This window comes from Taudactylus pleione, unplaced genomic scaffold, assembly GCF_031769625.1.
Source record: "Taudactylus pleione unplaced genomic scaffold, aTauple2 ptg000314l, whole genome shotgun sequence".
Taxonomy (NCBI): domain Eukaryota; kingdom Metazoa; phylum Chordata; class Amphibia; order Anura; family Myobatrachidae; genus Taudactylus; species Taudactylus pleione.
This window is the reverse complement of record NW_028284715.1, coordinates 461,707-479,585: the sequence shown is the minus strand read 5'-3', so window position 1 is coordinate 479,585 and position 17,879 is coordinate 461,707. Positions and strand designations below refer to the sequence as shown.

At 48.3% G+C, this 17,879-nt stretch overlaps 1 protein-coding gene across 2 annotated transcripts in view; it reads right to left on the bottom strand.

Moving 5' to 3' along the window:
• The window catches only part of LOC148510580 (gap junction gamma-1 protein-like), a 165,187-nt gene that overhangs the window by 120,136 nt on the left and 27,172 nt on the right, over nucleotides 1-17,879 (bottom strand). Inside the window, exon 1 of one of the 2 annotated variants that reach the window (XM_088442572.1) lies at nucleotides 16,459-16,676. The exons of the other annotated variant lie outside the window; for it this stretch is intronic. The gene's annotated coding sequence lies outside the window, so the exon portion shown is untranslated. Of the gene's footprint in view, nucleotides 1-16,458; nucleotides 16,677-17,879 lie in introns of those variants that run through there. 2 annotated transcript variants of the gene reach the window in all.

Below are 17,879 nucleotides of genomic sequence, written 5' to 3'. Positions count from 1 at the left end.
CACCCCGCCCGCGGCCCCTGTAATACAGCAAGTTCCGACCTCCACACTTGTGTCCCCAAAATATTGTGCGCGCCGTGTGACGTCATCATGACCATCAGACGCCACCCAGCATTCTGGAAGGAGCGCAGCAGCGCTCCTCCTTTTTGTTCTTCTCCGGAGTCTGACCACTCTGGCAGCCAGCTCACACTGATGTGTGGAGAGGAGCTGTCACTGTGCCTCCCCTGTGGACGGTTCCTGTAGAAGTGTCTATATTTTTATCTGACTCTTTTTTTTTGTAATCGGCATATCCACAGTAGTTGCCCTAAATAGGGCAGCTCCCTTTTTTCTACAACCCTATAGTGTAGAATAACGGAAGGAGTGCCATAGTGCCTCCTACTTTTGGAAGCTGGGAACTTCAGTCTTTATAGACTCAGGTCCCGACATCATACACAGAGCCGCATGGCCAGAACGCGACTGCATTCGCCGTGCGTCCCCTCTCTCAGCTGAGGTGTAGCTAGCCCGTGTCACTGTCTCTCTCCCCATAACCCGCCCTGTTGGCGACGCCTATCTACATCACTGGGGTTGCAGAGCTTAAGCCTGGCTGGAGCCGGGTCGGGTCTTACAGCTGGTGGTTAGTGCTGGTTAATGGTCCCCCTATCGGGTGGTGCCCACGAGCGGCCGCACTGCCTTGCAGCCCTGAAGCCGGCCTTGACACTCGCGTATTTTAATAAATTACAACTATTATTTTATTGCCTAGTCTGCTAAGATTTGATCCACAAGTAATTTGTACACTAACAATAGGGACAGTATCTGCACAGAGTCTTGCTACAAAACCCATGTTTTTCTATTTTTCATAAAACAGGGAAGCACTATAAGGCCCCTATTTACTACAATCCGCGTGTCAAATGAGAGTGCCTCCGTCCATGCACTGACGCCGGCTAGCGATGAACCCCCCCATCCCTGCGGGGGAATGGTCGGAAAAAAAAGGTGTGCCTGTCCATTTGAACGCCATTGCATGGCTGTGCATAAATTAGTCACTGCAACGGCATACGCAGCTTGTGTACTCACTGCATGTGATGAGGTTAGCAATTTATGAGTAGGGTCAGACCTGTTGTAATTGTGTGTAAGGGACCAATGTTATTGGATGTTCTCGATGTATACACAGGCCTGCAAGATATTACCGATGTGCGAAATCGATAGTCGGCGGCTCTATGCAGGCTTTGCGATCGTAGTCATTATCATATTGTGCAGCAGACCTGCATGCTTCGATCTCAATGGCAATCAGGCCCTCCGTATGGTTTGTCAAGGGAGGAGAACCATGGGGGGGTGACAGCACTAAAATGGTAGAAAATAATACAGTGCTAATAAAAATATGGATTAATGACATTTGTAATCTCGTTTTTCTTTTGCTTGGTGGGGTGGAGGTGGGGGCCCAAAGCATATTTTTGCACCTGGGCCCACCACTCTCCTGTTCCGCCACTGGTACAAATACAATGCACAACAATGGGCCGATTCACAATTGTATGCTATTTGCAAAGCCACTACGTGTTTGTACGCAGCGACAACACAAAATGATGCTAATGCCGCAGGAGGCCTCTTGTGTAAATAAAACCTCCTGTCGGACGCAGCCATCGGATCACTTGCGTGAACATCGGCTTTCTGAGTGACCCTCAGGTGTATTTCACGCTGGCGGGTCCAGTAAAGCTGCGTCGGAAGACACAGACACTGGACTCGGCACGCCCAGAAAATAAGGGCAGCATGTTCCCGTTTTCTGGGATGCTGGCCGTCAATGCCCCTCACTCACACCTAAATGGCCTTAGTGGGCACTGCGACCGCCGTCACAGATACCGAACATGCACACAAACCATCGGGTTTGTATACAACTCAAAGAACAGTACAAAGCATAAATACAAATATTGCCAGAGAACCACAGACAAGGAGTGACAAGTACACTGGGAAGGGTGGGGTAAATCACTGTAGCTAGTCAGCAGGCAGTGTTAAGTCACAGGAGAAGGCTCTCTCAGTGATCCTCTACCCTACATATGGGCGAACAAACAGTAATATTATAGTTTTCCAGTGTTGTTATGTGATACCCTAAACTATTAGTTTATTCACAATGTAATCATACAACATAGTATAACAGTAAAGATAGAGATGGTGAATCATTTCTTATGATTATTTTACTTTGCAAGAACAAAGAAACACTTGGCAATATTCATATATCAACAATGCATTTCAGTAGACAGTAACACACACATTAACACTCTCGTTTATTTTATTCTTCAGGAACCTGCAGATCACTAGCGAACTCTGGACTTCGAACCTGCAAACTATAAATGGGTAAGTATGCTCTAGTGGCAATTATCAAATGACTAATTTTGCAATTCCCCTAACATCTCTAAAATATATACAAAAACCTCACGCGAGTATGATAAACGGACAAGGTTACATCAAGAATACAATTGCAAACTTTTCTATACACCTTTTTAGGAAAACTTTTTCCTCAAATTACTGCTCTTTACAAGTCTCATACAATGCTAGTTTTGCGCTTAAATAGTTAATAGGGTGCACCCTTCGTTGCCCGGGATATGAAGAACAGTTCTTTGGGAATTATTTAACTGGCAATGTACTCTGGGACTGATTCAGAGCCGGACGCTATTTGCGCTCGCTCGTCCAGAAAAAGGGGCTGGCTATTTAAAATGACCGTTCGCTCTTCGCGGTCTGTTGACGCCTCTATGTCTGAACGGGCGAACAAAAGCAGACTTTTTTTGGAAAAAACGCCCCCTGGCCGCTCGCATCATACGTCATCTCCGCTATTTATTAGATTAATCGAGTACATCGAAAGGCGAATGAACTGCTCGCTATTCTTGTGGTTGCATTTTCCTACCGCAATCATGCGAGCAGTTCTGGCTAAAAGACACCCAACTGACGTGGTCGATGACGCTGCTTTGTTAATTATGCACACCCATTAAACGTCTGTTTTGACCGTTTGGCACGCCTATGTTCGAATCTCCACTCCCCGTTTTCAAGCACCTTCCCCTGTTACCACCCACAAACGCCTCATCCTGTCACTCAAATTAGCAGGCATTCGCTATATTGCGAGCACACGATTTCGACCGCACTGACTGGTTCGCGTATGCGTACTAAAACCCATACGCATGGGCAGATGTGCGAACATCGCTCGGAGCGAACGAGCGGCCGATTACGAGCTGCTCTGAATCAGGCCCTCTGTCTTTGCCAAGTCCTGTACAGATGTTCTTAAACTGGTCCAGCTACAGTACTTGTCTCTAATTAATGCAACACTGTAATCCTCTGTAAATGATCCTGCTGCGATGGTGTTGTTATTACAGTCAGTACCTTCTCTGCTTAGCAAGCTTTGGGGGTCACTCAGACCCGCTCGCGAGCAAATGACGCTCGCAAGCGGGTCGATGTTTGCCGAATGCGCATGCGCACGACGGAGGGAGCTCCGTCGTGCGCATGCGCGAGACCCGGCGAGCGACGAGAAATACGACACTCGGAGTCTCGCACCAAAGGGGGCGTGCTGTCGATGGTGAGTGACAGCACGCCCCCTTTGGTGGGCATGCTGGGGGCGTGGCTGCCAGACGGAGGCGTTCCCATGGGAACGCCTACCGTCTGAAGCCAGCCCCACTGACATCAGTAGTGATGTCAGTGGGAGTGACTTTGGCTCTGATAGAGCCAAAATCACTCCTGGGCTTGCGGCAGCGAGACCCTACCACAGGGTCTCGTCGCAAGCCCGATGGTCGCGATGGTCTACCATCTTTTTGGCCGCTCGCATATGCTGTGTGTGGTCACCCACAGCTATGCGAGCGGCCAGGAGGCTGCTCCATTTTCAGGTAGGAGGGCCCTGATTCAGAGCGAGCGCTCTGAATCAGGCCCTTAGTTCATAGCGAGAGTATTACAAGTGCTGGCAGTGAAGTGTCGCCCTAACACTGCTGGTAACTAAGCCCCAATATGTGGTATTAATATGCATGTGGGGTTAATCTTACTATTATGAATGCAGTCTATAAACCCCACGCTGATCACTGAAGGGACTGCTGTGCATATGTAACGGTGGACAACTGTAGGCCTCCAGTTAATAAGCGCTAATGTCACTGAGTGTCTATTTGGGAGGGTGCAGCAGCTTTCTTACCCCTCCAGTATCAGCTCTCACCCTCCGGCTCCTTTACAAGTTCAGTCTCTCTATATTTCCGCAGCTCCGCCTGAGGCACTCCCTTAGGGGTCATCCGACACACCCCTCTTAGGCTGATTGCACTCAGGAACCTCCCCGGATGACACAACTTGGTCCCACCGGATGTTCCCCGCCTCGGAGACCTCCGCTGCTTCTCCCGGAGTACGGCCGCAGCCCTCAGGTAAGCATCAAGGCAGCGCAGCCCCTTCTCCTGTCCAGCTGCCTCACCAACTGCTCACACCAACTGCCGTTTTTCTCTAGTTCAAATCCTTGAGCATGCAACAGTACTCACTGGTCCCCTAACGTCCACCACCACTGAGGGGGCAGTGCAAATAGTCCCTGAACCTTAATGAAACCAGTTAAATCATGCCCTATATTAGACAATGGCAGGAGTCACATTAATATTTTACATTTTCATAGAGACACATCAGTGTGGGTAGGAACGCAGGGTGTTGGTGGGGTGCCACAGTTATACCTTATTTATACACTGTACAGAGAGCTTCTAAATCTAATTCATCTACCAGTATACTTTTGTAGTGTGAGAGGAAACACATACAAGCACAGGGAGTACAAAAAAACTCTGCACAAATAGGGCCCTACAGGAAATGTACTGTATCAAACCTTCTAAAGAGTGGAGAAGTTGCCATGGCAACTATTTGTCCAATATGCATCTACGCTAGAGCCCACACTGTCATTTTACACCTGAGAGTGAAATATTCTTTGGATAAAATTAGAAACATTGGGCCTGAGTCTTAGCTGGACACAAAGCACCCGAAAGTGCGCCCGGCATGCCACCAGATTAATGGTGTATTTACTAAGCAGAGTTAGGAGACAGAGTGAAAAGTGATAAGGTGCCAGACAATCAGCTCCTAACTGTCATTTTTCAAACACAGCCTGTGAGATGACAGTTGGGAGCTGATTGGCTGGCACCTTATCACAGACTTATCACTTTTCACTCTGTCTCCTAACACTGCTTAGTAAATAGTCCCCAAAGTGAAGGGTGACAAGGTACCAGCCAATCAGCTCCTAAGTGCCATTTTCAAACACAGCCTGTGACACACAGCTTAGTAAATAGACCCCTTACTCTCTTACTAAGCTCTGGAAAGTGATAAATGGGAGAGTGATAAATGACCAACCACTCAGCTCCTAACTGTCACGTTACAGGCTGCGTTTGAAAAATAAAAGTTAGGAGCTGATTGGTTGGTAGTTTATCACGCTCCAATTTATCACTTTCTAGAGCTTAGTACATCTGCCCCTTATGCTATACCTGTCATCATTATTATCGCCACTTACACTGGCACCATTCTGGGTACAAAATTTTTGGGGAATTCAGTAATCTCTGCTTATGGCATTACCTATTAGTGTCATAGTGGTGTTTTTGAAAAGCGCTACTTATTACTCTTACCCCCAAGTCTGTTTATTACCACTTTCTGGGTGGGGGGGGGATGTGAAGGTAGATCTGCGGGTGCTCTGCTGATTTAAAATAATATAAGTAGTGAAGACAATTATGCGCTGTTACTAGCCACTCAAGCTCATTAGAATGTTTCATTCTGTTTGTTACATGTTCGTGTGCAGACAATCAGGGTCAGCGTTGCAGATTTTTGGAATGAATGCCTTGAAACGCCGGCATCTGTCCAGCTCTGCCCCTCAAAAAATGCTCATCCTCTAATCCAAGTACAGTATGTTAAAATGAGAGTCATGGCTTCTGCGTTCTTCTGTGCTCCTTGTAAATGACCCGCGCAAAAGCTTTGTGAATTGCTGGAGGGCCAGGTCAATAAACAAGTATTTTTAGGAACCAGGCACTAAACAAAAAATAAACAAAAATACAATTCGATGAATCCCGGCGCACGAAATCCATTAACAGCTATTCAAAAAATGACTTGCCGAGCTTGAGAAAATATTTATAAACATATGTAGATCATAGATAGGAATCCTCAGTGATGAGAACTACTCCAAGCTGTGTGATTAATGGAACAAGCGATGACCTCGCTGGGAATGGTGCTGTCCAGGATTCTGGGACTAAATGTCGTCTGTTTCCAATCAGTGACCCCAATGGGGACTGTTCTCACACAAAACAAGGAGGGGGGAGATAAGATAAAGGAAGAGGCTGGGAACAATGTATATTAATTTATAATGTGTTATATAACTTAAATTAGATTACAACAGTCTGTTTTTTCAATATCCATGCAAAAAAAACCAAATAAGGTTAAATAATATCCCTGTGATATTACAATGTGACCGTACAATGCAGGGGCTGATACAGAATTGAACATATGCAGGGGGGTTTCTAGCAAGGGAGGGGGCCCGCGTGCAGTCCCTCTCAGTCCGGCGGCCGTCAGCGCACTGAGCGCAGCGCGGCCAGCGCCGCACTGATAGACCCTGGGAACTAGAGTGTTCCCAGAGTCTATAGCGCATGGGCAGGTCCCCGGGAAAATGGGCGCGGCGGCCATTTTCCCTGTACTGCGCATGCGCAAAACGACGGGAAAATGGCTGCCGAGGCCATTTTCCTGACATCTTTACAGCGCTGATACCGGCGATGACGTGGGACTCCGGAGAGGTAAGTATATTATGGGTGCAAGGTGTGCGGTGCGGGCCCGCCCTGGACCACGTGCACCGCGTACCCTGCACCCATTATAAATACGCACCTGAACATACGCCCGTTAATGTGAATTCACACTGCACATGCTCAGAAAATGGGTGCACACAACAAGTACAGACAGTGTAGAGTCGAAGTCCAATGATGACTAATAGCAAACTATGGCACGCAGATGTGGTCGCATTTTGAGATGCGCACGTGCATTTTATATGTGCACAGTTCTTTTGACTAATATACTCCTGGTTTACTGCCAACTCGGCATTAGCCCATGGATGTTTTTCTACGAAGGACAGTTTTCAATACCATCAGTTCCAGATCAAACTAATTTTTTGATGAAAATAACCTCCCACACCCTCCTATACACAGGTGAAATAAAACTTACATGTGTTCTCTCTCTATACGCAAACAACCCGCTGACCCCATACCAACATTGCTGTGTGACTGGATCATATAGTCAATCAAGCACATTTCCCATTGCAGTCTGGGTTGACCAATATCCACTTTTGTCCTATACATTGTAGGCTTGCTTATTAATACACAGTGTTTGCCTGGTTTGATAATGTGCTGCAGGATATACTGGTGCTATTAAAAGAAATAATGTAACCGTAAATGAAGTGTAAAGTCCAGGAGCGGAGCATTCTGTACTGGGAGCAGGGGCCATGTTGGCGGGACTGTAAACTTGCCAGACACATGGACACCATTACCTGTTTATCACACCGCTCACCTACAGCCTTCTATAGAACTCAGTTGACTCACTTTAACACCAGTTCACATCTTTACTTTAGTATCGAACATTTACTGGATAATATGTTACTCATCAACCCATTTATTGGTAGTATGCCAACTCATCAGCCCAGAATAGGACCCCCACACACGTCTCCTCAATACTCCCAGGATGCTCCAACTTATATTGACCACCAGTGCAGTTTCTTACCTTACTCTGTCTAATGCTTGAACGGGTTGGGTATGAAATCTCGGCTGTCAGGATGCCGCTGGTCAGAATACCGAAAGCGGCAACCCGACACCCATAAGAAGTCATGGTAAGTATTTTTCTAACACCTACCCTAACCCACCCTCCTCGGTGCCTAACCCTAACCTCCCCACCTAGTGCCTAAACCTAACCTCCCCCTCCCCGCACCCTAAACCTAACCTCCCCCCCTAGTACCTAAACCTAACCTCCCCCTCCCTGCACCCTAATCCTAACACTCCCTCCCCGGTGCCTAACCCTCCTCCTAATGCTTAACCCTAACCCCACTACCTAACCCTAACCCCGCTACCTAACCCTAACCTTCCCCCTAATGCCTAACCCCGCTACCTAACCCTAACCCTCCCCTTAATGCCTAACCCTAACCCCGCTACCTAACCGTAACCTCCCCCTAACACCCCGATACTTACCTTCGGGATGCCAGCGGCCGGGATACTGGTGCCGGAATCCCGACCTGTCAGGATTTCGGCGCCGGAATTCGGACCGTTGGCATCCCGCACACCAGGATGCCGACTACATCCCGCTTCAACACATAGGGCCAGATTCAAATGTGGACGGCAATGCAGCAGCGATTGTGGCTTTTGACGCAGTGAGACTGCGTCTATATTTGCTAATGCCGCAGCCTATGGGTATCATACAGAAGTGCCTATCGGCTGCTGTGATAATCTGCCGCTGTGCGTAGAAAGATGCACCATTGGACATTGCACCAGCCCTATAGAGGCGCAGATTGTAATTCTGAACGTAGCGCCCAAAATCAGTGCAACTGAGGAAAAAGACAAAGTCACAGACAGAGACTTGCCTGCGTCTGGCTAACCACCCATATGTTACCACCCAGGAATGCCCAATAAAATTGCCTCTTCCTGCGTCCAAATTCGTTCGGCGTCCCATGGCAGTAGCCCATACTTGCATACCCTCCTGGAATGGCGGTGTTAAAAGCGCAACTTATTCAACTTACCCCCAGTTCTGTTTATTACCACTTTCTGGGGGGGGGTGTGAAGGAAGATCTACGGGTGCAGGGAGGGGGAGGCTAGGTTTAGGCACTGGGGGGGAAGTTAGGGTCAGGCACCAGAAATGGAGGGTTAGGGTTGGTAGAGGGGGAGGGTTAGAATACTGGCTGACAAGTGTCAGTATTCTAACCCTGATGGGATGCCAGCGTCGGGATTCTTCCGCCGGGATCCGAAATGCCGGCATCTTGTACCCATCCTCTCCCAGCCATCTGGAAAGAGGGACAAGTATCCCAAAGGCTGGGGCCACCCAGCCGCAGCAGCCCACTTCCCAAGTGAAGTGGGCAGCACAGTCGGCCGATGAAGCAATTGAATCACCTCATAGTGGCTTCGCCAGCTGCTTCACAATGACGGTAATCTCTGCATTGCCTCGCCCCCTGCAGTGCCAACCTGGCTGCCTCTGCCCACAAGATGCATTTGCAGACTTAAAACAGAAACGGCTTGCATTGTCATAGATTCAGAGCCGGACGCTCTTTCAGAGGGCTCGCTCTGAATCAGGGCGTCCCTTTTTTTTTTTAAAGACAGCCTCCTGGCTGCTCGCATAGCTGTGGGTGACCACCCACAGCTTATGCGAGCGGCCAGGTGATGGTCGCGATGGTCAAGACCATCGCGACCATTGGACTTGCGACGAGACCCTTGTGGTAGGGTTTCGTGGCCGCAAGCCCCAGTGGACTTCCTGCTCTAATAGAGCAGGAAGTCCACCTACTGACATCACGAGTGATGTCAGTAGGGCCGCCCACAAGCGGCAGGCGTTCCTGCAGGAACGCCTCCGTTTGCCCAGCCACCCCCCCCCAGCCACCCCCCCTGCCCGCCTCCAAAACGGGGCAAGCTGTCAATCACTATCGACAGCTGCCCCACTTTAGTGCGAGACCCGTAGCGACGGAGCGCCCCTCGTTAGCCAGGTGTCATGCATGCGCAGTGGCCAAACATCAACCCGTTCGCGAGCGCATAGCTGAGGGTCTGAATCAGGCCCATAGTGTGCAGCCATGGCCAAAAGTTTTCAGAAAAGTCTGCTGCTTCATTTTTTATGCTGGCAATTTGCATATACTCCAGAATGTCATGAAGAGTGATCACATGAATTGCAATTAATTGCAAAGTCCTTCTTTGCTATGACGATTTTATTTAACAACAACACTTAAAATTAAATAAAGTAATGGTCACCATATACACGGTAGATGAAACAAAGAACAATCACCTGAAACGTGAGAACAGGTCCGGACTGTCACGCTAACAGGGAATAAAAACTCCAGGTGTATCAGTGTTCTCTAGCCCATCCACCTGGAGCTTTCATTCCCTGTTAGCGTTGTTGTTAAATAAAACTGTTGAAACCTGCTCTGCTCCTGACAAATATTTTATATGAACCTGACATAAAGTGCATGGAAATGAGGGGAACAAGGAGAACAGTTGACAGGAGAGAAGTTACAGGGACCAGGTAAAGAAACCTTGATACGCTAACCACAGCACATCCCACTGTGAGTTGGGGTATGCCCATTATCTTGCCCATTATTGTTTATACACTCTGATACTGGTCAGGAAGACCATCGATTGAATATTCAGTGGCATAACAAAAAGAAACCTTTTGGGATGAGTATGGTACGATAGTGATACATCTAAGACTTAGGGCTCTATTTACTACAATCCGCATATTGAATTCAGATTGTAGTGTGATATTAACGACTGAATTCGCATTACAAATTCTGGCAATATCACAGGGATTTACTACAAATCCCTTGCAGGGACAGAGCTTGCGATAAAGCTCTGTCCCTGCGAATCCCCTCCGCACACTAGTCACGGTATTTTCACAAAAAAATACTGTGACAAAGTGCCCGCGCATGAGCCGTCTGGCTGCCGCTGCTACCCCCCGGCGCTATGCACCACCCGTCGCTAAGCCCCACCCCCCGCAATCGTGGCCCCCCCCGCGACCCCCCCTCTCCGTTAATTACACTTACCTGCATGATCCGGCCTCCGGTGATGTCTTCCATGTCCTCCGGTCAGCTGATCTCCCATCCTGCACCATGACCCGGTCAGCTGATGACCGGGCCGCAGTGCAGCATGGGAGACCAGCTGACAGGACGCGAGTCATCACCGGAGCCCCGACCACCAGTCCATGGAGTCAGGTAAGTGAATTTTTTTTTTACTATTTTTTTTTTGCAGTGATCAGCTTTGGGTCTGTTTAGACCACACAGCTGATCACTGGGGCCGGCTCCGGTCTCTGCTCTGCCTTTTAGAGCAGAGTAGGAGCCTTGTAACCAGGGGAGACCCTGGATAACGCCACCTCCAGGTGGCATTTTTATCACAGGACTTTCCCCGTTATTTTTTTACCATTTATTTTAGTAACTTTGGTTGGATCACATTTCCCATTACAATTATGGGAAATGCGATCTGCTTACTAAAAATAAGTGATACTTAGGGGTTGGAGTAGAATTTTACGAATTCTACTCCAATTGCCATTTAGTAACTTTAGGTGATACTAAAATAATGTGAAAAGGGTGTGAAAACACCCTTTTTCACTTTATTTTAGTAGAAATAATGTTAATAAATATAGACCTTGGTCTGTTCCCTCAACTTAACCCCCTGCCCTCTTTCTTTTTTTTACCCTACGACTCCCTTCCTATGAAAAACTGAGCAAAAACTATTCAAGAAATACATTTTTACAAGTGTTTTATTTAATACTTTTCATTTTGCATACTTACCAGCCGTGCTATAACATTGTTATTGCCTGATATAAAGGTTGTTCATCGATTGTGTCTATTCTATTATTATCATTTTATAAAGTGACAAAATGTCAATAAAGTACACACAGTACAGGGCACTGTAACAATGCCTTAATTTTCTATTTACTATAGTACGGGGTTTTAGAAGTGGAGTTGTTGCCCAATCAGATTCTACTTAACATTTATGTAGCATCTTCTAGAAGAGCTAGAATCTGATTGGTTGCTATGGGCAACATCTTCACTTATGAAAACCTGCAATTTAGTAAATATACCCATACTTGCCTACTTTTGAAAAAGCATTTCAAGGAGAAAGCAACACTATGAGCGTGGCGGTAAAGTGGGCGTGTGCTGCTACATCTGAGAGGTGTGCCGTTGTGGGGGCGTGGTCTGCTCCACCCAAAGGGCGTGTCTAGCTCCACCTATGGCGTATATATATTCCTATAAGCTGACACCCTAGCTCCCCACTGACGTTAATATAGCTCTGCTCTGCCACATTGACATAAATACTCAATCTCCCCCTGTCACATTCACATTAATAGATCCTCTCCACACACAAGCACACAGTACTAGATCCCCTCCACACACACATTCACATTAATATATCCCCTCCACACACATTCACATTAATAGATCCCCCACATTTACACTAATAGATCCTCTCCACACACAACACACACATTTACATGAATAGATTCACACACACACAGTCACACACACACAGATCTCCCCTCCCCCTCTCCTTTCCTGCGGCACTGACAAGAATAGATGTGGTAGGAGATGCAGTGAGCTCTAAGTGCGCAAATCTGCTACACAATATCGCTCCATGAGCGATATCGTGTAGTGTGTCCCCAGCAGCGGTGCGCTCAATGTCCTTAACAACATTGAGCACAGTGCCGGTACCCTCCCACATCTCCGAACCTGCACAACCTGACGATATCGTCAGGTTAGACAGCGGGTTCAGGCAACGACCGACGTCGTCAATGACCAGCCGGAGCGCGCATCGCTGGTCGTTGACAACATATCCACTGGACAATATAATGAACGATTGAACGATAACGTTATCGTTCAATCCTTCATTATAACGTCCAGTGCAGGGATTCCCAACCACAGTCCTCAAGGCACACTAACAGTCCAGGTTTTAAGGATAGCCATACTTGAGCACAGGTAACTTAATTAGTACCTAAGTTATTTTGATTTAACTGCCTGTGCTCAAGCCTGGATATCACTAAAACCAGGACTGTTAGTGTGCCTTGAGGACCGAGGTTGGGAATCACTGGTCTAGTGGATACGCGGCATTACACTCGCAGTCTGATGCTGCAGCTCTTCAGTCCTCCGGGGTCGGCTTCTCCTCTCTCTGTTTACTGGCTGGCCAGGGAATGCTGGGAGCATCAGTCTCTCCCAGCAGTCTGTGTGCAGGGGAAGGCGTGCCCTGGAGAGTTCTGGGCCCGTAGCAGCTGTACTCCTGCCTCCCTGCACCCGTCCCGTGACCCATGGCGAGTACACCCCTGAGTCTTCATGCAGTCAGGCCCTGCCCCCTTCTCACACATGCGCAGTCAGGATTTTTGTACGGGCGGTGGGAAAGCGGGGGTTTTAGGCTACTTGGCGGGGTGGCAGGAGCTCAAACATTAATTCGAAAGGCTCCCATGAAATGCGGGCGGGTAGGCAACTCTGACCATTGGAGCCTCACGCCCACTTGCACAAGATCTGACCTTACTCAGGAAACTAACCTCATCGCACGCAGTGAAAGCACAAGCTGCATAGGGCGTCGCAGTGGCCAATTCATGCACGCCCCTGCAACGGCGTTCAAATGCACTGGCACGTCTGCATTTCACTGACCACCCCCCGTCACCACCCAAAAATGGCACTTCCTGTCAGTCACTCTGCGACGGGTCTGCGTAGTCACTGATCGCAGTGGAGTGTTTGCGCACCCGCACTGCTATGCATACTCTTGCCTAGTACGCAACCCTCGTCCGATTGCGTGCTTAATCCCAGTTGCGATCCTTGATGAATCATGCCCATTGTGCCTTACAACCGGTGCAGGGAAATGGCGCTGATTATACCATTTGAATGTATCAATCTCTAATGTCTTTTTTACCCAAGTATATAATAGCTGCCAGGGGCGTCGGGTCGATTTTTTGTTGGGGGGGGTCGGGGGGGGGGGGTGTCCCTGACAATCAGGAATAATAGTTAGCAAGTATGTATTTACCCCATAAGCTACTGTAAATCTGATTTTTTATTTTCAGTGTGAACTGCATCGATCTGCTCTCTTCGTTGGCTTCTGGCAAGTGGTCATACGTTTTAGCAGAGCCGTAACTACACTTTTTCGTGCCCTGTGCCAGAAGGAGCATTGGCATTTTTCAAAGGGACATAATGCACCCAAGAAAGGGCCATGGCTTCATGGAGAAGGGCAGGGAAGAGATAGGAGAGGCCAGGAGATGCTGGGGATGAAATAAGAGGAAGCTACAAGCAAGAATGATAACAAACAGAAATTTGACAGGCCCAAACAGCGCCCCCTGACCTGTGGTGCCCTGTGCGATGGCACCGGCTGCACTACCCTAGCTACGGCCCTGCGTTTTAAGATGCAATACCTGTCTAAGGGGCAGATTCAATTAGAAGCGGTGCTTACCGCGAGCTTGTTGCAGTGGTCGGGGCTATTCAATTGCAGACTTTGGTAAGCCCACAGGCTGCGCTTACTGCAGATTTGTGTTCGCACCTGAACAGAACAGAACTCAGCGGTAAGTAGCACTGGCGGCTCCAGAAGTGAGGCTGTAGCGCAGTCCAAAATTCAAATAGGGGAGCCACACCAACTGCCACTGAGTCCGGGACGGTGACGTTTGGCAGCGTCTATAAGGGCAGTTGGTGTGGCTCCCCTTTTTAAATTTTGAAATGTGCTGCAGTCCCACCTCTGGAGCCGCCACTGGTGAGCACGTTAACCCATAGCTCCGGGTACTTAACACAGAATCTATGGGTTAATGCAATAGCCATGGGTTTACCACGGGAGGAAATAGGCTTATAATTGAATAGCTGTGGGCATTAAAGCTCGAGGCTCTCTGCCCACGGTAAGCACCTTGGCTAAGTGAATTTGCCCATAATGTAAGATGTGTTATTTGGATGTCTTGTGTATATTATTTTATATTTAATATACAATATATTGTTTTCCTTAGCAACACTGTACAATTCATAACATGGAACTGGATTCGGAATCTTCACTATACTGATCGTCACAGATTCTAGGCTCTAAGGGCCATATTCAATTTGAGGCGAAAAGTACGTTGCCGGACTTTTCGCCGTCATCGGAGGTTTTGCCAGCGATAAAGTATCGCACTCATCCCTGCTATTCCCCGTATTCAATTTCATTTTGGCAAAAACGGGACCCGGCGAAAAGTCCTGTCATTTTTGGGGAAATCAGCCTGACACCCCCAAAAGATGTTCTGACATGGGGGATCACTATGGGTACCCCCGAATAGCCCTGCTAAAGGTATGTGGGGTCTTTAAACGGTCTCAATAGGCGATGCATAGCGTCTTTAGGAAAGTGGTGAAGAATAGCATTTAGCACCTTTTTTTGGAAAAAATAAGTAGTCCCATCAAATTTGGGGTACATGAAAATGGGTGCTAGCATATTTTAAAGTAGCTAATGTCAGGGGCTGGCTGGCAACTTTCAGCCTGGGGGGCAGACACAAGCAAGTGGCCCAGTTTTTCTACTAGCAAATGCAATGTAAAATTTGGCGTGACATGGTTTCCGTAATGTGTGTGTGGTTTAAATAGTAAATGAAGCATATGAGGGTAAAATTGTTATGACAAAAAGCTATAAATAAATCCCATCTATTGTGTGCGTCTCCTGGGGGCTGGGTTGAGCAGCTGTGCCCGGCCCTTTGTTCCGCCTTCCTCTAAAACTCTGGCCCTCATTCAGACGCGGTCGCAAAATGCGAGCGGTCGCTCTGAATGAGCGCGGCCGCTTGTATTTTGAAGTGCGGCCTCCTGGTTGCTAGCTAAGCAGTGGGTTACCACCCACAGCTTTAGCGACCGACCAGGTTGATGGTCAAGACCATCGCGACCAACGGGGCTTGCGATGAGACCCTAAGGTTGGGTCTTGGCAACCACAAACCCCAGGGAGCTTCCTGCTCTGATCAAGCAGGAAGCTCCTCACTGACATCACTGCTGATGTCAGTGCGCCCCCCCACCACGCCTACAAAACGGGGCGAGCTGTCGATCCCCATCGACAGCCGCCCCTTTTGTAGTGAGCTCCAGAGCAAGAGAATTTCTCTCTCGCTCCGGGGCTTGCGCACGCGCAGTGCGGCTGCTGCGCGTGCGCAGGGCCTAAACATTGACCTGAATGAGGTCCTCTGTCCCACAGTGTGTGTGTCTGACCCGGACAAAGCGGGGTGCAATTCATCAATCACAAAACGAGCAGGGTGCATTTCACAGTTAACAAAACGCGCAGGGTGTAGTGCCCTGCTAAAAGTACCTAGTGGGAACACTAATAATATACATACATACAGACACATTAAGTCCACACACATGCAGGGGGAATTCAATTCAAAGCGATATTGAATAGCCCTGGGAGGGAGCTCCCTAAGCTATTCAACGCAATGTTTGGTCGGGCTAAAGGATTTCTTCTCGCACCCCCCTGGGGATGCGAGGAGAAATCCTACAAAAGTGCCGGCTGGCACTTTAGTCGCAGAATGCTGGTTCTCGTGATTAAATACCTAAGTTAGGTGGCGAGAACCAGCATTCTCTGACGTAACAGCGCGCTGAACTGAATAGCACTGCGAGCTCCCTCCGGGTCCTATTCAGCATGGGACTAAATTGAATTCCGCCCATGGACATTATAAAGTACAAAACAACAGCCCTCCTTACAAAGTTTATGCCACACTGACACATATAACTTGTATACAAGATATGATTGATAGATAGATAGATAGATAGATAGATAGATAGATAGATAGATAGATAGATAGATAGACTGTATATAAGCCCCACCCTCCACTTACCTGGTTTCTAAAAGTGTAGAGAAGACAGGAAGCATGTTCTCCTGCACTCTGGAGCACTCCTCACCTCTGCCCTCACTGTCTCTCTCCTCCCTGGGTGCCATAACGCTTCTTATTCATCTCAGCTTCCCTGACAGACTCCCCGATAAGCCCCGCCCCCTTTTTCCACTTTCCAGCCTCTATGGATCCTGGGAATGAACACCTGGCTCCTCATTGGTCGACAGCGGCCATTTCTTTGTAGCTTAGTATGGGGGCAGCCATTTTTTATTAGCCACTTTAACTTACATCTCACTCGCATCACAGCGTAGCTGGTCAGCCCCTGTCAGAGATGAAGCAGTATTCTCTCCCACAGTCAGGCGGCCATCAAATACTAACACTGTACCGGCCCGGGGGGCAGATGGCATCCTGCTCCCCGGCCCAGTCCGCCACTGGATAATGTTAATCTTTATAAATATTGAAAAATCCACCTGCCGCAACCACCTGCAATCAAAAAAACACCTGGCGCATACTTGGGGACCCCTCCTGAGTCTATTTCGCTAGTTTAGAAGTTTGTCCCCCCAATTTTTTTTTTAGCCCCCAAAATGAAAGTGCCTTTTTTTGGGTGCCCTGTGGTTCTTATTAAATAATGTTGACACAGAATAACTTTGGGGATTTGTCCAAGGGGTGCAGTGTGGCTTTTGGAAGTCTGCACCCCAAAAATCCAATTCTGCACTTGTTCACACCAACTATTCAATGGTGATACTTTTTCGCAGGTCCCAATGCATAGATTTTTCGCTCCGGCAAAACGTCGGGAAACTTGATTACGGGTTTTCGCAGCCTAATTGAAAACGGCACAAAGTAGTACATGTATCCTGTGGCTGCAGAGGAGTATTTATTTCTGTTAAATATAACTCTGAGTGGCCTATTCATTATGGTAATTATGTGGGGGTGGGGTGGCCCCTGATAATTAACATTCTAATTCGCCACGAGCGCCGGAGTAATTCACCATTGCTCCAGCGCAGAGGCAGCTGATCTGAAGATCCCACAAATCCTTTCAGCACATATTTAGTAGCTGTGAAAATTAGCACTGCTGAGTCTGACTCGGCAGCAGTGGCATAACTATAGAGGGTCCAGGGGGCCCGGCGGCTTAGGGGGCCCGCCAGCCCAACAAGCATCCCCCTGCATCCTCTGTAGCACGACCGGCAAAGACTTGCTGGTGCAACTGGGAACGCTGGTCTCTGAGGCGATCAGTTAGATCCAGTCAGCGGCAGTGTCTACGCGAGAGAGCTGATGGCATGGACTGGAGCGTTGCCCAGTGGCCAGTGTGAAGAGAGAGTTAAGTACTGCACAGGGGAGGGGGGCCACAGCATAAAGGGGCATTACTGAGAGCACAGCGTAAGGGGCACTACTAGGGGCATTACTGGGGGCACTGCATTAGGGGCATT